Source organism: Passer montanus, unplaced genomic scaffold (genome assembly GCF_014805655.1).
Source record: "Passer montanus isolate IOZ18808 unplaced genomic scaffold, ASM1480565v1 scaffold12, whole genome shotgun sequence".
In the NCBI taxonomy this organism is placed as follows: domain Eukaryota; kingdom Metazoa; phylum Chordata; class Aves; order Passeriformes; family Passeridae; genus Passer; species Passer montanus.
Genome location: NW_024358722.1, coordinates 8,842,914 through 8,859,122, shown reverse-complemented (window position 1 = coordinate 8,859,122; position 16,209 = coordinate 8,842,914).

Below are 16,209 nucleotides of genomic sequence, written 5' to 3'. Positions count from 1 at the left end.
GAGGCGCCCGGCGGAGCTCAGCAGCGCGGCCATGACCGCCCGCAGCACGTGAGGCGCGCGCCGGCGCTGCGCCGCCGCCGGCCCCACGTGACGGGGGCGAACCATTCTGCTCGGGGGAGAGGCGCTGAGCCCGGCCTCAGAAAGCGCCCACTCAGGCGCCAGCGCGCTGCTAATTTCCACCCCGTGCCGCCGGTGGGCTGTTCCACGCAGGCCCGGGTTGGGGGGCCCGGCAGCCAACCGGGAGCGGCCCCGGCGGAAGGCGGGCGCGCGGGAGGAAGCGGCGGGAAGCGCCGCGATTCCCGGCCGGCACTCCCGGGAGCGCTTCCGTGCCCGTCCCTGGGACCTGCTGGCCCTGCGCGCCCGACTCTCCCGGCCTGCCCGCCCACCCAAGTACTGCTTCCCTGCAGCTTCCAGACCCTGCCGAAAGCTTTACACTTTAACCCCTGAGGGCTTCCAGACCCTCCCGAAAGCGTAGCGGGCCGGCGTGTACGCCAGGGAAGCCACGGGGAGCCGGGCTGGGAAAGCTGCTGGTTGCTATCAGCCTTTTCGCTGAAATCTCAGCATCGCCTGGGAGTGACGGGCAGAGGGAAGAACGTCATTAAACCGAATATCAGTAGTAAATCTGTGCCTGAGCTTGCGTGTATTTACTGAGATGCCACCTGAATTGATGCTTCGTTTTAGCGTCCGCGTTAACCTGGTTGCTGTGACATAAAACATTAACTGAGGTACCTAGAAATTAAAGGCACATTTTCACGCAAAAATCCATGTCATTATTTTTGCTGTAACTTGCCAATAGTTACTCTAAAGGCAGATTGACTATGACCAGCTGATTTCCAATTACATTTCCAATTACACTTTAGTTGGAAAGAGTTGTCTCATCATCAAGATGCAAAATGCTCAGTTGTTGAATGCCATGTACGCTCATTTTTGTTATTTTTTGAAGTCCTGGATGTTCAGCATTGCTCACTGAGTAATGAGTTGCAGCTTGTAAGACAATATTTGCAATGTTACTGCTTATCTGCAGTGTTACAGCATTTCATGGAATAGAGAGTTCAGTCTTGAGAGGAAAGCTGATGTCTTTACAAATAATTTGGGTGAAGCTAAGGGCATTAATCTTTGGATTGGGTCTTTAAGGTCTCTACTAACTTTGGACAGCAGGTTTGTTGCAGAGCCCAGACAGCTTGGCTCCTGAAACAGACAAGGGTCTACAGAAGCATGAACTTCTGAATTTTGGGGTAAAATCAGTAGGTTCAAGGGGTAAATACATGGCAGGCGGTTTGGGAATGCTGTACTTTACTAGTACCTTGGCCAATGGGGAAAGGAAGAGGCCAAACTGCATCCAGGAATGAGGATAAAAGGAGGCTGTGCCCTCCGAAACCTTGAGAGAGGAAACCTTGTGGTAGAGCCCCTGAGAGCTCACTTTAGTGAAACAATAAAAAACCAACATTGTTTACAATAAGGACCAGAAATGATACAGCGAAGGACTGTGTCTAGGTTTGAAAGACATATGTCGGCTGAGAAAGGCAGAAATGGAGGATATGACCCCCCTTCCCTCTGAATTATTATAACTTTGAAATTAAGGGGCTTTCAGGCAAAGGTATGGAGAAGGATTCAGTTCTACACTTGTGTGTGGAGCACGGCAGGCAGACAGCAGCAGCAGCCCAGAGCAGCCCGGCGCGGCCCCCGCCGCCCCTGAGGGCGCGCCCCTGAGGGCGCTGCAGTTCCGCCCGCGGCCGGCGGGGGCGCTGGTGGCCGCGGGCCGGCGGGGCAGCCGCGCTGATCGCCCGCTGCTGCCGCCTCCCTCACGCCGTGACGGGGGCGCCGGGGCAAAGCCGGGCTGCGGCAGGAGCCCCGTGAGGGAAATGAAGTTTCCCAGCTGCTGAGGTCCAGATTCCAGATGCAGGTTCACCTTTTAATTGCAAGGACTATAAATCTCATACCAGTGATGTCCAGCTTCCCTTGGTTGAAACTATCAATCCTTGAGTTGATGTTCATCTTCATTTCTAAAGCTGCTTTTCAATATTTTGTTTAGGCATCAAGATAAGCATGTTTCCTTTTTATATATTCTAAAGCTATAGTTTCAAAGATCCTTACTACAAGCAATATTCTAAAATTATACTTCAAAAGGTTATTATTGCAAAACTCTTTTTAGCTAGAAGCAGAAAGTTCCTGTCAAACAGCAACATCCTTAAAGCTTTAATTCAAATGCTCCTAAATCAACTTAAGAGATATAAAGGTTAATTGCGAACAAAGGATAGGTTCAAAGGCCTTCTTCCATGCTTTACTTCCTCAGTTATTTATTAGAATTGTCTTTAGGTCAGTTTCCGCACGTATCACAGCACAGATACACAGGTTGGCTGTATGTACCTGACCCGAAACACAGCTCTGTATTTCTGCATTTCCACCCGGAGCGGCAGGGCGGGCTCACGCCCTCCAGCAGAATCCCCGCAGCGTGGCAGGAGCTGTGGAGTGTCCCAGCACGCAGGGGTGTGTGGCCACAGTGCAGCAAAAACCCCGGAGCAGAGAAGCAGCAGGGCTGGGCAGGCAGCGCAGCGCCCAGACACGGCCGGGAGAGGCTTCCTTGGGGTTTGGAAGCGTTTGTGGTCCCGGGGTTTCCTCTGAGGCATCCGAGCAGATGGTGGAAAGGTCCTTTTTTAGTGAGGTACGGTGTTAATGAGGTGCAATGCAATGAGTGCTCCCACAAGCAGAGCTCCTCTCCTGCTAGAGGAAGGCAGCAGGAGGTGGAACGCAGCGGTGGTGGCGGAATCTCCCCGCAGTGAGAGCAGCCTGCTTCTCCTCCAAACGCCAAGAGCACGAGCACCAGGAGCTGCCCCAGCCCCTTTTCCACCCAGCCCAAATCTGGGCTCCAAGAAAACCTCCCCCAGCTGAGAGAGTAGCCTGCCTGCACCCTTCCTGAGACAACTTCTTTTGTCTCTCTTATTGGTCATTGTCTCTTAGCAACATATGGGAGAAAACTCCCTGGGAGAAAGAAACAAAAGGGAAAACCCTAAACCCCAACAGACTGGAAGATAGAAAGAAAAAAAAATGAGGTGACATTGGTTAGCATACTGGTAACTTTTAGTCACTGAGACTTCACTACTTCTGAGTCAGTAAAGAACATTTTAACCCCAACAGACTGGAAGATAGGAAAAAAAAAAAAAAGAAAAAAAACAAAAAAGAGGTGACATTGGTTAGCATACTGGTAACTTCTGGTCACTGAGACTTCACTGCTTCTGAGTCAGTAAAGAACATTTTAAGAAGTGTTTTAGAGGAGAACATTGGGACAGATACTGACCAAGAATTCCTCCAAAGGATGAAGAAAAAGCAGAACTCTTTGTTTGATAATCCGGTTGGTGGATAACTGGATCTGAAACGAAAGGCTGCTCAGAGATCTGTCTTTTCCCTGCTGACTGAGAAGCCATAGACATGATTCTGCTTCGCAGGTAAAGACAGCTGCTTGGTTGATGTGGAAAGGAAAAGAGGTCCTGGGAAGTTAATTCAAAATGTGATTTAGCTGAAACAGTAGATTTAGGAGATTATATTTCCCGAAGTTCTCTGGATGAAAGGGTGTAGATCACATTTATCAAGATCCGAAAATGAGAAAAATTTTAATCAGTAAATTGAGACATAATGTTTTTGGAGTCTAGGTGAAAGTTTTCGCTCTTTGGATGAAGAAGATGAATTGTGTAGTCAGGTATGTTATTTGTGGAGAAAAAATATTAGCCTTTTTGTGCAAAAATCCAGAGAAAGCATTGTGTCACTAGTAGTTGTTGAGAAGTTTTTCTCCCTGCAGACACATACTATAGACCACATAGTCTAAAAATCTTGGCTTGATACACTCTGCTCAAGGAATTTATTCCCATCATTAAGATAATTACCCCTGGGGATAATAATTAAACAGTGCTAGGTTATGTTCCTGGGCTCTGGAACTATATGTCTGGTATTAAATTCCTATTCTCTGCAATAGTCTCAGCCTATGCCAGACAATTGCCTGGCAAAGTTTGAGAAATTAGCATCAATCAGCTTGGGGCTGTTGCCAGTAGGTGGTTTGTAGAGGGCCATGCTCTGCTGAAGAGTGAGGACTTAAAAGCAAAGATTCTGGCCAAATTCTTTCAGTTGTCTGCATACTACCTCTACTGGAACTCATAAATTCTCTCAAGGTTTCTGCTAATTCCATTGAGAATTTATCACAAGTGCTTATTATTAGCTTTTAAAATTTAGTTGAATTGTGTCATAGAAATTTCCAAAATGAGAGTTATAATGACATGAGTAATGAGAGTTTTCCTCATTCACTGTCCTGTCTTTCAAATAAAACCCTGTACGTACAAAGCATCTAAAAAAACTAGCTTATACTACAGTTGACTTTGGAAACTTGGAAAATCCAGAGTTAAAATGATGCTATAACTGCATCCCCAGAATATCAGTGTAAAACTTTTGGAGTGAATGATCCAAGTCACGTCAAAGTGAAGGAAGCATAAGAGAACATGCAGAAGAGGATCAGCGTTGCCTGTAGGCAGTTTGGATGTGGCAGCTGTGTGTCAGAGCATAGATGGTAGCAGGGGTTGTGGCTGCTGGACTTCTCTCACGTAGGAGGCTTCTGAGAGGTTCACCATTGAAAAAGTAAGACGTAGGCTGTGGGGTGTGGGTGAATTTCTGGGGTCCTTCAGCAGTCTCAGATGTGGCCTCTACTGACATTGGAGCTGTGTGGTGGGGCCATCAAGTCCCTCCTGTCCAGATGTTTCAAGGCAGGAAGTTTTCAGGTGAGGACAGGGCATCCATGTCATGCTCCCAACCTCCCCACACTTTCTTGTTGTATCCCATTCCCTGGATTCAAATGGCCTCATCCAGAGGCAGCTCTGTGCAGGTGTCACCAGTGCAGTATGACATCCATTCCCCACCAAGGTCCTAATCCAAGGTGGGGCATGATCCACGTTACACAATGGGAAGAGGAAGCATAGTGAACACAGTTCCCAGCACTCATTTTGTGGCTGCATTCCTCTTGAGAAGTGCACTATCAGGAAGGTTTGCCATGGAGAGGAAAATTTGCAGCCTTTACCTGAGATTCCGGGGGAAGGTAGGCCATGGAACTGAGAGGGTGGTGAGATACATACGTGTAATGTTAGTATCAATATTGGTTTTATTTTTGGATGGATGAGTAAGATTAGATTTCAGACAATGTGTTATTTGAGAGCTTCTGGTATGAAGAATATGCATCCTTCATATTTCTTGAGGGAACATGACCTTTCCCCATGGCTTGTTCACTATACCTGACTGAAAGTGTTGGCTTAAGCCTCTTGCCTAATCTCAGGCATGCACCTCTAGAAGAGGTGACTCTCAAGCCAGCTCAAGATCAAAGGATAATGATGAATGTGTTTCTCTGTGATCTTTGGTATATTTATATATACATTTAGATAGCTCTGTATTTGGATAGTATGCAGATACTCTTCTGACAGTAAAGAAAATCTAAGTGAAATTCATGCTTGCCAAGGTTTTTGTACACTTTTAATATATCATTTCCATCTTCTTGTAGGATAAAGTAGGAGCAGATTAAAGTACTCACACACTTGTTACTTCAAACTCACTTTTTCCAGTTGAACTCCTAATATTTCTCAGATCTTGTGAAAATGCATATTCCATCTTCATTTGAAAAAAAAAAAGGTATAAATTGGGGATGTCTCATTAATTTAGAGGAAAAAATATGTTAAAAGAGTAGAGATTTTCAAACAAATGTATATTTTTCAGAGTTGCTTAATGCTAGCAATAATATGATTTCCTTGTTTATTTTCCAGGTTCCCAGATTTCCTCCTTTTATTACTTCAGTGTCTTTCAGGTCTTGTAATGTAGCTGGTGTTGCATATAGCAAAGCATCTGCCCCATGGAAAATCTCTGGTTGCAAATGAGATTGAGGTCACCAAGATTTTTGCACTAGTTGGGTTTTATTTTGAGAGGATAAAAATGAAGTGAGATATTCAAGAGCTACAGAAGTCAGGTAGAGATGGTACAAGCATACAGGTTCAGAAGAAAAGTGGGGAAATGTGATACAGAATAGTTTGACAGAAAGGAAGGAGAAATCTGAGATGGGAGTAACTGAGTAATTGGTAAGGCTGCTGGATGGAAAAGTGTGTTGGTTTTGGCTGGGATAGAGTTAATTTTTGCTAGTATGGGAGTGAGTTTTGGATTTGTGCAGGAAACAGGGATGCATTCAGCCTTGATGAGAAGCACTTACAGTAAGTCAAGGCCTTCTCTGCTCCTCACACTGCCCCACCAGCAAGGAGGCTGGGGTTGCACAGCGGGTTGAACCCCACCGACCAAAGGGACATCCCACACCATACAGCATCATGCCCAGCACTAAAACCAGGGCCAAGGTTGGCTGCAGGACCACTGGCTGGTTGGATGGTGGTGAGCAATTGCTTTAATTTGCATCACTTGCCTTTCTTGGATTTTATTTCTCTGTGTTATTTTTCTTTTCATTGCAATGAAACCCCATGAGTGTTCTCAGCCCATGAGTTTGCTCACATTTACCCTTCCAGTTCTCTTCCCCCATTGTGCTGAGGGTAAAGCAAGCTACTGAATGTATGGTGCTTAGTTGGCAGCTGGATTAGACCATGACAAAAAGGATTGCTGTTCACATGCAGAAACAAGGTGAAAGTAAGCACAGCTCACTTTCAGGAAGATGGTGAGAAGTTTTGGTTTTTTTTTTTTCCTGGACTTCTAAATTTACATTTTGCTGCTCAGGTGCTTTTGGGGCCTGTTTATCTTTCAAATGTCAATTGTTTCCACTCTTCCCTCAAAGTAAGTTGCCCTATCCCTGCTGTAAATTTTCTTAAATTTAAGCCAATCTCAGATTTTATGAAGATCTGACTGCACAGCTTTGATTGTGTTGGCATATTGGTTTGGCATATTGGTTTGCTGTGCTCAGAGTTTGGCAGTGTAGCAAAATCAAACCAAGGAACTGGAACAGGAACTAGCAGTAGCAAGTAAAAATCAGAGCCACGTTTTAGGATTTGTAGAATAGTATTCAAATGTCTTGTTGAAATTACAAACAAGAAGGCAAACCTGAGAAGTGGAGAAAGATGAATAATAGACAATTTGAATAGAAAATTGCTTCTTCAGAGTTCTGTTGATTTCTATATAAAGAATGCTTGGTTTTAATGTAAAACAATTCCATTCCAATGGGCAATGGTGACCTAATCCCTAACAAAATGCTAAATTTATGTCGTATTGTATGTATCTGTTAGTTAAAATGTTTCTGCAGGCAAAACTATGTGTTTGTTCTTGTTTGATTCCACTCAAAATCCTTGATGAGCTCTTTTAGAGCTGTACTGCACTGTAAAATAATTATTTCCTGAAATTGCAATAGAATTTATCTCCCTTGGCTCCTCAGCTATGTTAGTTTTGCAAGGTTAGTAGAAATTTTAATAAGTAGTAGTGCCTTTATTTTTGTAACCAAGTCAGCAGATCTTGTCCTGACTATCTACAGGGAGTAGATGTGATGAGTAAGAAGGTGCTTTTTTTGTAGAGTTACTTTTCAGAGGATCACAATATGAAAATGGTTATGACATAACTGGGTCACATCTGAAATTTTTCTATAAGCTGCATAAAATGAGAAGTTGAGGTAGCTGCTTTTGTCAGAAGGTATATTCTTCGAGCTGTAGTGAATCATACAGCTCAGAGATTTGCATATTCTACTGTTACTGAAAACTGCAAACCAGTCATGAATCTGTAACCAATTACTAGCCTTTCAGTATCTTAAATCTTCTGCATTTAAATAATTACAAAGTAAGAATTTTTATACATAGATAGATAGATAGATAGATAGATAGATAGATAGATAGATAGATATACATACACACATAAGTGTCACACACTGTATTTCTTCTGTCATTGCCTTTGTTTTACATGATAAACCAGGAGCATACTGTACTACAAAGAATATCATGTCCCAGGGTTTGGCTGCTAGGAGTATTGGAGAGGAAGTAGTTGGAGAAAACAGTAAAACAAGTTTCAGGAATAGTAACACTGAATTTCAGCTGACTGTAGCTCCAGTATGTAATAAAATATTTTCAGATTTTGATGCATAGTTTAACTTTTGGTTGGAAACAGAAGTGGAATGACTTGGAGATCATACAGATTACTAGCTGGGCTGGGAAATTATAATAAAACATTATTAAACTTTCAGATTTTTTTTATATAAGAATTCTGATGCTATTTTTATATTGCTGGGTACACTGACCAAGTCTCTGTCAAATGCTCTCCTATCCCAAATAATAAAAATAATTAATAATTCTGGATATAAGGCAGATGAAATAAAGAGCATTTAAACTCTAGACATCTGCTTTAGTTTGAAGTATGTGCGATTTTCTCACAAATGTTCTGATTTATCTTAATAGTTGCTGGCTATAGTTTAGGACTTGGGCAGTTAATGATACGGGATGTAGAAGGGTTAATCCAAAGGCCACTTATAAAAAAGTGCAAACTGTGCAAACCTGATCCACTAACATTAAAGGAAATGTTAAATCACATGCAGATTGTGTGTACCTCACACGTCTGCCTCACTGGCACACACACCGGGGCAGATACAGCACACTGCTTATTTGTATGGCTCATTTACCTGAGTAGCAATTTAGTTCCATTCAGGTCCTTCAAATATGAGGTGGCTGTCTAAAATGGCACTTGGATTGTTCTCTTTATGAACAATAATCAGATTAGCTTTCATTGTGTTGAAGACTTAACGTTTATGTTTATTTCTCTTCCCTCGTGTTGTAGGTTAACAACTCTGAGTGACCAAGACAGAAATATCCAGAGAGGTGTAAACAAGCATTTTGGAGGGTAGAGACCAAGAATCTCTTAAAATAGATCAGTCACTGCTGGAAAAAAAGTTTTAAATTTTTTGGCAGTGGATCTGCTTTGAAAATTTTTTTTATTCTCTTACTGATTTTTCCATCATCCCTGTTGGATATTTCTGCCCCACTGGTTAAGTCAAATGCCAAATCAAATGTTTATATGGCTGTGCTCTAACTGAGGAGTAATATTTCCGATTTTGAAGATAAGATTAAAAAAATTGTATTTTATCTTTTTTTTCAGTGCAAACACTGATCATCTTGCAAAACAAAACCTTGAACTCAAGTGTCAGTTAGTTGTGTAGAAAATTTGTTTCATTTCCCTGATTTGGGTTTTTTTGATTTTTTTTTTTGGAAGGTGCTTTTTTCTGAACTCCAGAATTTAAAAAACTTAAAATCCAAGCAGCTCTACTTACCATAAACAGTATTCAGTGGTGGTCTTTTCCATGTTGCTTTAAGCCATTGAATGCGTTTTATACTTTTTTCATGTTGTAGCATTAAAAAAAATATGGTGGAGGTGGGGTTTTTACCCACAAGAAGTGCACATTTGTAGTGAGACATCTTTCTAGCCAGGCCTGTGTATGCACCCAGGGACAAATTGTTGCTGGGGACAAAATGTCAGCTCAGCTGAAATAAAATTTCTGTTAAAGAAAGTCAAATTCAAGAGCGAATTCCAAATTTGCTTAACAAACAGCTTCAATTCCTTTGTGGCTTGTGAGTACTTTATATTTTTCTAACTAATTAGCTTTTGTACTACTTAAGCATTAATCATTAAACACTGCAAAAAACTTTTTTTTCCCCATAAAACTCAGTTAGGATGACTGGAATGGGTATCATTTAACTGGAGAGAGTAACCTGTTTCACCAGCATGGGTTGTGTTGCTAATATTTTCCCATTGCTGCAATGTGTGAAGGCTGGAAAGTTCAAATATTTCCCTTGGGGCAGACACTGTCTGGATAAATTAAGATAAAATAACAGCTGAATATATTGAGCTGTCCAAGGTGCAGCACAAATGATCTCTGTGGAGGAAGAAGACATTAGTAACATTTTAAACATATCTCCTCATAGTTTTAGTTTTCCCTGATGTATTTAATTAATTGTTTTAAATATATGACTTTGTGGCATAAAGGTATTTGTGTATTTCTGTAAACTCGTGTTTTAAAGGCATTAATCAAAAGCATGGAAAACAGATGTTATTTTTAAGAGTGCAGAAAGAAATTTTTCAAATGTGGATTCACCCTGCAAAATCCTCTGCTTATTATTGGAAAATATATGTTTTGATGAAGCCATGAAACACTTTTTTTGATTATTTTCCTAAATCAGTGACTCGGACAAGAATTTCGTGCTCCACTAAGTCTGATCTTGTACACTGAATATTGGCTTAAAATGAAATTTAAAGAACATCTTTATCCCTGTTCATTTTGTTTCTTGATTGTTGCTATTCTTTGGAAAATACCAGTAAGGGCTGCTTATTTTCAGAAGGAAGAGCATATTACATCTTTCACAGTGAGAATTTCTTCCAATGTATTTGTCATATTTGAGCTGAATAAATGTTAGGAAGGGAAAAAAAAAAGCCCAACACACCAAAAAAGCCCAGTTCTTAAATGGCATGGGTAGGTTTAGAAACATGCAGGACAAACTGAGATTGAAGGATTCTTCCTTTTCTGCTTTATTCAAAGGCTCTTTTGGCTACATCTGAATGCCTGGAAAACTTCTCTTCCATCCAAGAGACCAGATGTCTCCAACATGCAGCATGCTAGGCTTGCAGCATCAGTGAAAACCATGCTGTGTTGTCTTGAGTCCTGTTTGAAGCTTAGGCACTTTATAATCTTTACATATTCAGAATTTCTTGATGCTCCCATATCTGATATAATGTCCTGTTGTATACAGGTACTCTGTAGTCAACATTTGCAAAAAAAAAAAAAAAAAAAAGAAAAAGAAGGCAAGGAAGAAACAGATGTTAGAGGGAAATTCTTTACTGTGAAGGTAGGAAGGCACTACAACAGGTTGCCTGTACACAAGAGATGAGGTTGGTGCCCCATCCTTGGAAGTGCTCAAGGCTGGGTTGGATGGGACCCTGAGAAACCTGGTCTAAATGGAAGATGTCCCTATCTACAGCAGGGGGATTGGAAGCAGGTGGTCTTTAAGGTCCCTTCCAACCCAAACTGTTGTCTGATTCTGTGATTTTTATGTAAGCAGGTTGAAACAGGTTATCGCAAGAGTTTCTTAACAAATCTGTCTGTATCAGAATGATGATTTTGAATGAAAATCTGAGAAATTCCAGAGAATCGGGAGTATGATTGCTCCTGCTGTAGCAGGTGAGACATGGGATTTGAGAAATGTAATAAAAGACAGCTAGTTAGGCACAGAGCCTCAAGAAAGTAACAGGTCAGCTGATAATGGACTTCAGCAGAGATTTTTATGCTGAGAATGCACCTAATGTTAACCAACATGATTTCATAGAAATTAGGTCTTGTCAAATGAGGTTGTTACTGTTTTGAAGGACTACAAGTCTGCTTGATAGAGGTGACAGCTGTGCTGACACACTTCTAGAAAGCATTTGACTTAGTGACACCAATTAAAAAATTTCTGCTCTTCAATGATGGTAAATTCAGCATGGGTTAACTGCTAACACGCAAATTGTATTTGCTAGGAAAGGTTAGCAAAATAAATTACAATCTAGTGAGGTTATATGGAGATAGTTCTTAGCTTAGTATTTTACTTGAAATTGAAAAGAAAAGTCACTATTTGAATTGTTGAGAAAAGTCATGGAGGAGTAAGTGATGGAAATGGTTCACTTACACAAAGTTATTTGAATTAAGTCAGGTGGTACGGATGAACAATAACAGGTTATTTTGGCACATGTAAGTTCAGATGTGTTAGAATGAGTGCTCAAGAGAACTTTATTGGAAAGGGAAGCTCCCTGAAGATGCATCATTACCTACATGGGGCCTGCCTGTGGATATCCTTTATGTGGGTCAGTGCAGCACTAGGGAACTGTATAAAAGTTTGAAACAATTTTAATTTTTCAAGTAAACAAGCTTGATCTTTATACCCTGAAAAGTAGTTGCTCTCTCTTTGAAGCAGTGGATTATGTGTCAAAGTGTGAAGCTGTTCTGTGAGCACAGTCTAATGTCTGTGGGGGAATCGGTCTGTCACCAGGAGCTGAGAAACACTCTGAGATAAGTAGCAAGAAGGATATACTAAAAATATTTCCTTCAACCTGTATTTTATCTCTGAGTCCTCACCTGCACCATCCTTTATTCTGGCAACAAGTGTTTCTTGATGAACCACATGGATGTACCAGACTGGATTAGTTTTAACCCAGGTCATCTCCCTGGCCTTTTACACTGCATAACCACACAAATCATAGAACAGTTTGTGTTGGAAGGGATCTCAAAAGCCATAAAGATCCAACTCCCCATCCTCAACTCCTTGTCCAAAGCCCTGTGCAACCCAGCCTTGAGCACTGCCAAGGATGAGGCATCCACAACTTCTCTGGGCAGCCCGTTCCAGTGCCTTACCAGCATCACAGTGAAGAATTTCTTTCTAATGTCTAGTCTAAACCTACTCTCTTTCAGTCTAAAGCCATTCCCCCTTGTCCTATCACTACATGCCCTTCTTGAAAGTCCCTCTGCATGTCTCTTGTAGACCCCTTCCCCTTTAGGAATGGGTGAGCTTTTATAGGGTTTCCCTGGAACCTTCTCTTCCACAAGCTGAACAAACCCAACTCTCTCAGCCTGTCTGCATAGGAGAGGTGCTCCAGTGCTCTGGTCATCCTTGTGTGTCTGTCCTCTGTCTGTGCCAGCAGAAGTTGATCACAAGGACTGGGCCAGTGCAGAAATGGGAAGCTGAGGGACTGATGGTGCCTGTATTTTTTTTAGTGTTGATGCTATTTTACCTGTAAGTATCCTTTCAATTTTTAAAAAGCAGTCTAGTGACTTATTAGTCCTTATTTAAGTGACAAATTTAGTAGAGTATAACTGAATTGGTTCTAATGCTGCTGTCAGGTTCCAGTTCTTTACAGTGCTCTAACTGAAGTCAAGCCAAGCAGCATATATTCCTGATTTAGCTAGGGAGTGGAAGTGGAAGCTAGGAGAAGGATCCTGCTGACAACTGTTAGCTATCCATACCCTAGGCTCCTGTATTAGATATTCCCTGGCTTCCCAGAATGATCTTCAGTAATAGTCTTACTTGGCTTCTTTCAGCATTGAATGCAATTCTGGAGGTAAGCTTGATGTGATTTATCAACAAATTTAAATTTTTGTTGCAGTGGAAGAACTTTTTGAAGTATATGAAAATTAAACTGGCATGATAACGTGCCTGATACAAACACTCTAATTTTACATTTTGTATTCCCTCCAAAAAAAGGTAAATGTACAGAGAAACCGGTACAGTCACAGCCCAAAGTTGTGTTTCTAGTTCTTGTGGAACTTCAATGTAAAGACTTCATCAGTAGCCTTTTAGGGTGTGCAAGGATTTATGGGTAAGCTTAATAATGATTGTATTAGTTTAAATTGCTTCACTTGCTCCAATTCAGTACTGCTGCACATTTTTCTGGCCAAGTTGTGTTTGAATCTTTTATAATTTACTCATTCTTAAGCTTAAGTGCACCTACTTTCATGTAGGTTCATTTACATTTAATTCTCATTATCTGATCTCTCCATCTTCCCAGATTTTTTGATAAAGGTTATTTGTATGTAATAAAATTCAAGCTCAAACTTTGATAAAACATTTTTACAAGAACAAATAGAATCTCAACCACTATAAACCCACTTTCAACACTTTTACATCAAAATTTAAATTTAGAAGATGCATAGTAATTAGCTGGAGTGCATTGGGACTGCAGTAGGAAGAGCTCAGCCTATTCAGGAGATAAGTCAAAGGAAGAATGATGGGTGTCTCTTACACAGAGGATCTTGGCAAGTTCATTTCTTGCATTTTTTTCTCAATATTAGCCTTCAGAACTTAAATGTTTTCTTCTTTTTTTTAGTTGTGTGCATGTATTGCTTTTATTTCCTCTTTTTTGGGGGGGAGGAATTTAATTGCTTTTGTCTGAATTTTGTTTTAATTTTAATTTCTGGCTGCAAACTTCAAAATTTCACATTTACTTTTATCTTTTTAACAACTCACTTGACAATGCTACCCATTGGCCTAAATGTGCTTATGGCATATCTTTACTGAGGGGTATGTGAAGAAAGTGATGTGCCTAAAGAATTGTGGGGTGCAGAAGTTTTTCTTCAAAATCTTTTTGCCTTTTCACCTCTTTTACAACTCTTTTTCCCCTCTGCTTTAAATAAGCATTCTCTTTTCAGATTCATTCTATTATAATAATTATTTTAAATGTAATTTGAAAATTAAAGTAAGACTTTTACTTTAATTCTTCTGATTTCTATAAAAATTTAAAAAGGAGATGTTTTGTTTATTTTTTGCAGGTAGCAGTAGGTCACCAAGAAAGCAATGTAACATTACTTTGGATTTTTTATCCTTAAGCAGAAGATGTATGTTCAGTTAGGCAAAGTATAAATTACTTTCTCAGTTATTCATGTTCAATAGAATCCATATAGCACAAAAATCTTACCCTGTTCTTTGTTTAGCCATCCATGGAATCTGTGAAGAAGAAAGTGCATGTGGCTCACATTTCTAATGTAAGCAAAGAACACATGGAATTCTTTTCTTTTATATATTAAAGAGAATAAAAAAGAATGAAAGAAACCTTTTCCCAGTCCATTTAGAGTTTCTTGGGCTTGGATCATCACTAGATTTCTACTGGAGATGACTTTGGCTTCTGTATTCTTGCTATCCTACAGATATTTTTGCAATCAAGCCAGTTTGGTTTTTTTTATTTTTTATTCCAAATATTTGCTTCTAAGCCTTTTCCTAGCCTTCTGCTTATTGTCAGCATCTGTTTTTCTTCCTTTCCTATTACCTTTGCATTTCTTCTAGTAGAGCTCTTTAAACATTAACAGTTCCAGAAAGTTTCCAATCTGCCATTACTAGTAAGCTCTTCAAGAAACTCATCTAGAAGTGTCTAAGTAGGACATTGCTACTTCATCAAAAGATTTAAGTATTTTTTTCCTAATTATGTGTCAATTTAAATTGTAAAGCTCTTGCAGAAATCCTTGTGTTTGGTGGTGGTTTCCTTAAATGCATTCCACTGAGAAAGGCGAGGGCTGTGAGTGTCAGCAAGATACGCCTTCAGACTGTTTAGGTTTGATTGCATTGCATTATAGAATGCTTCATTACTGGTTTAACCTCTCAGAGGTTTTCAGCTGCTGTTTTATTTAGCTATACCGACTACACTGCCTACAGCAACTCCAGGCAATGATTCCCCCAGTGGCATGCATGAGCTGCCCTGCTCTACTGCAAAAATACATTATGGCTGAATTTGCCCTCGGAGTTTGGAAAGATCTAAAGTCTTTGGAGACTAAAAATGTGGTTTTTTCTTTGTTTTAGCTGGCAGTATGAGCCTCTGGCATTTTAAAGTGCAAGTCATTAGCGTCCACAAGGGTGATGTTAATATGTCTGTGTTTCAATCTCAGGACATTTTCCAGTTGCTTCTGCCACAACAATCTCTGCCATCTCAGTGCTTTTTAAGCCCCTTGTGAATTCAAGTAAGCTTTTCAATGCCAGTAAGAATCACTGTAGGCTTTGGCTGAAACCAGTTGCTACCTGATTTATTCTTTTTGCAATAGTTGGCAGTGAGGTTGGAAGTCTTTCAGAGATGTTTAACTTGGGGGGAATAAAGACAAAGAGGAATGTTAATGTTTAGAAACATTAAACACATTCAAAAGAAAAGCTAGAGGAATTTGGACATCCTCTTTTTAAAATTATTTCAATTTTTAAAATTGAGGAACTATGATTTAGAATAACAATAATACTCAGTTACACATATAAAATCCCAGCAAGAGTGATAACAATGGCATCCAGAAATAAAGGCAAACTAAAGGATCAATTGAAGTAGTCAAGAGCATAGCCTGAGGGACCAGATGACAGTCCTCACGGATGAGAAGGGTGGAATCTGTCAACAAAGGTAATGCCTTGTGGGAAATGCAATAAGGCAACACAGAGATCAAGGGCTGACCCTTTCACCCAGAGTGCGAGTGCCGAGTGTGGATGTACAGCGTGTTCGGTCAATTGCTGCTCGCTTGCACTGGGAGGAATGTCAGATATATTCCCTCTTCCCTTTTAAACTGCATTACTGTATTCCCTCCAGTTCCCAGCTCAGGCGTAATCCCAGCTCCCACAGCTAAGGGAAATGTAATCTAATCAGAGGGGTAGGGCAGAAGAAGAAAAGGTCTAAATGTGAAGACAACTGAGCGAAGCTAAAAACATAAATGTTTTGGCAAGCCTTGACAAGATATATTCC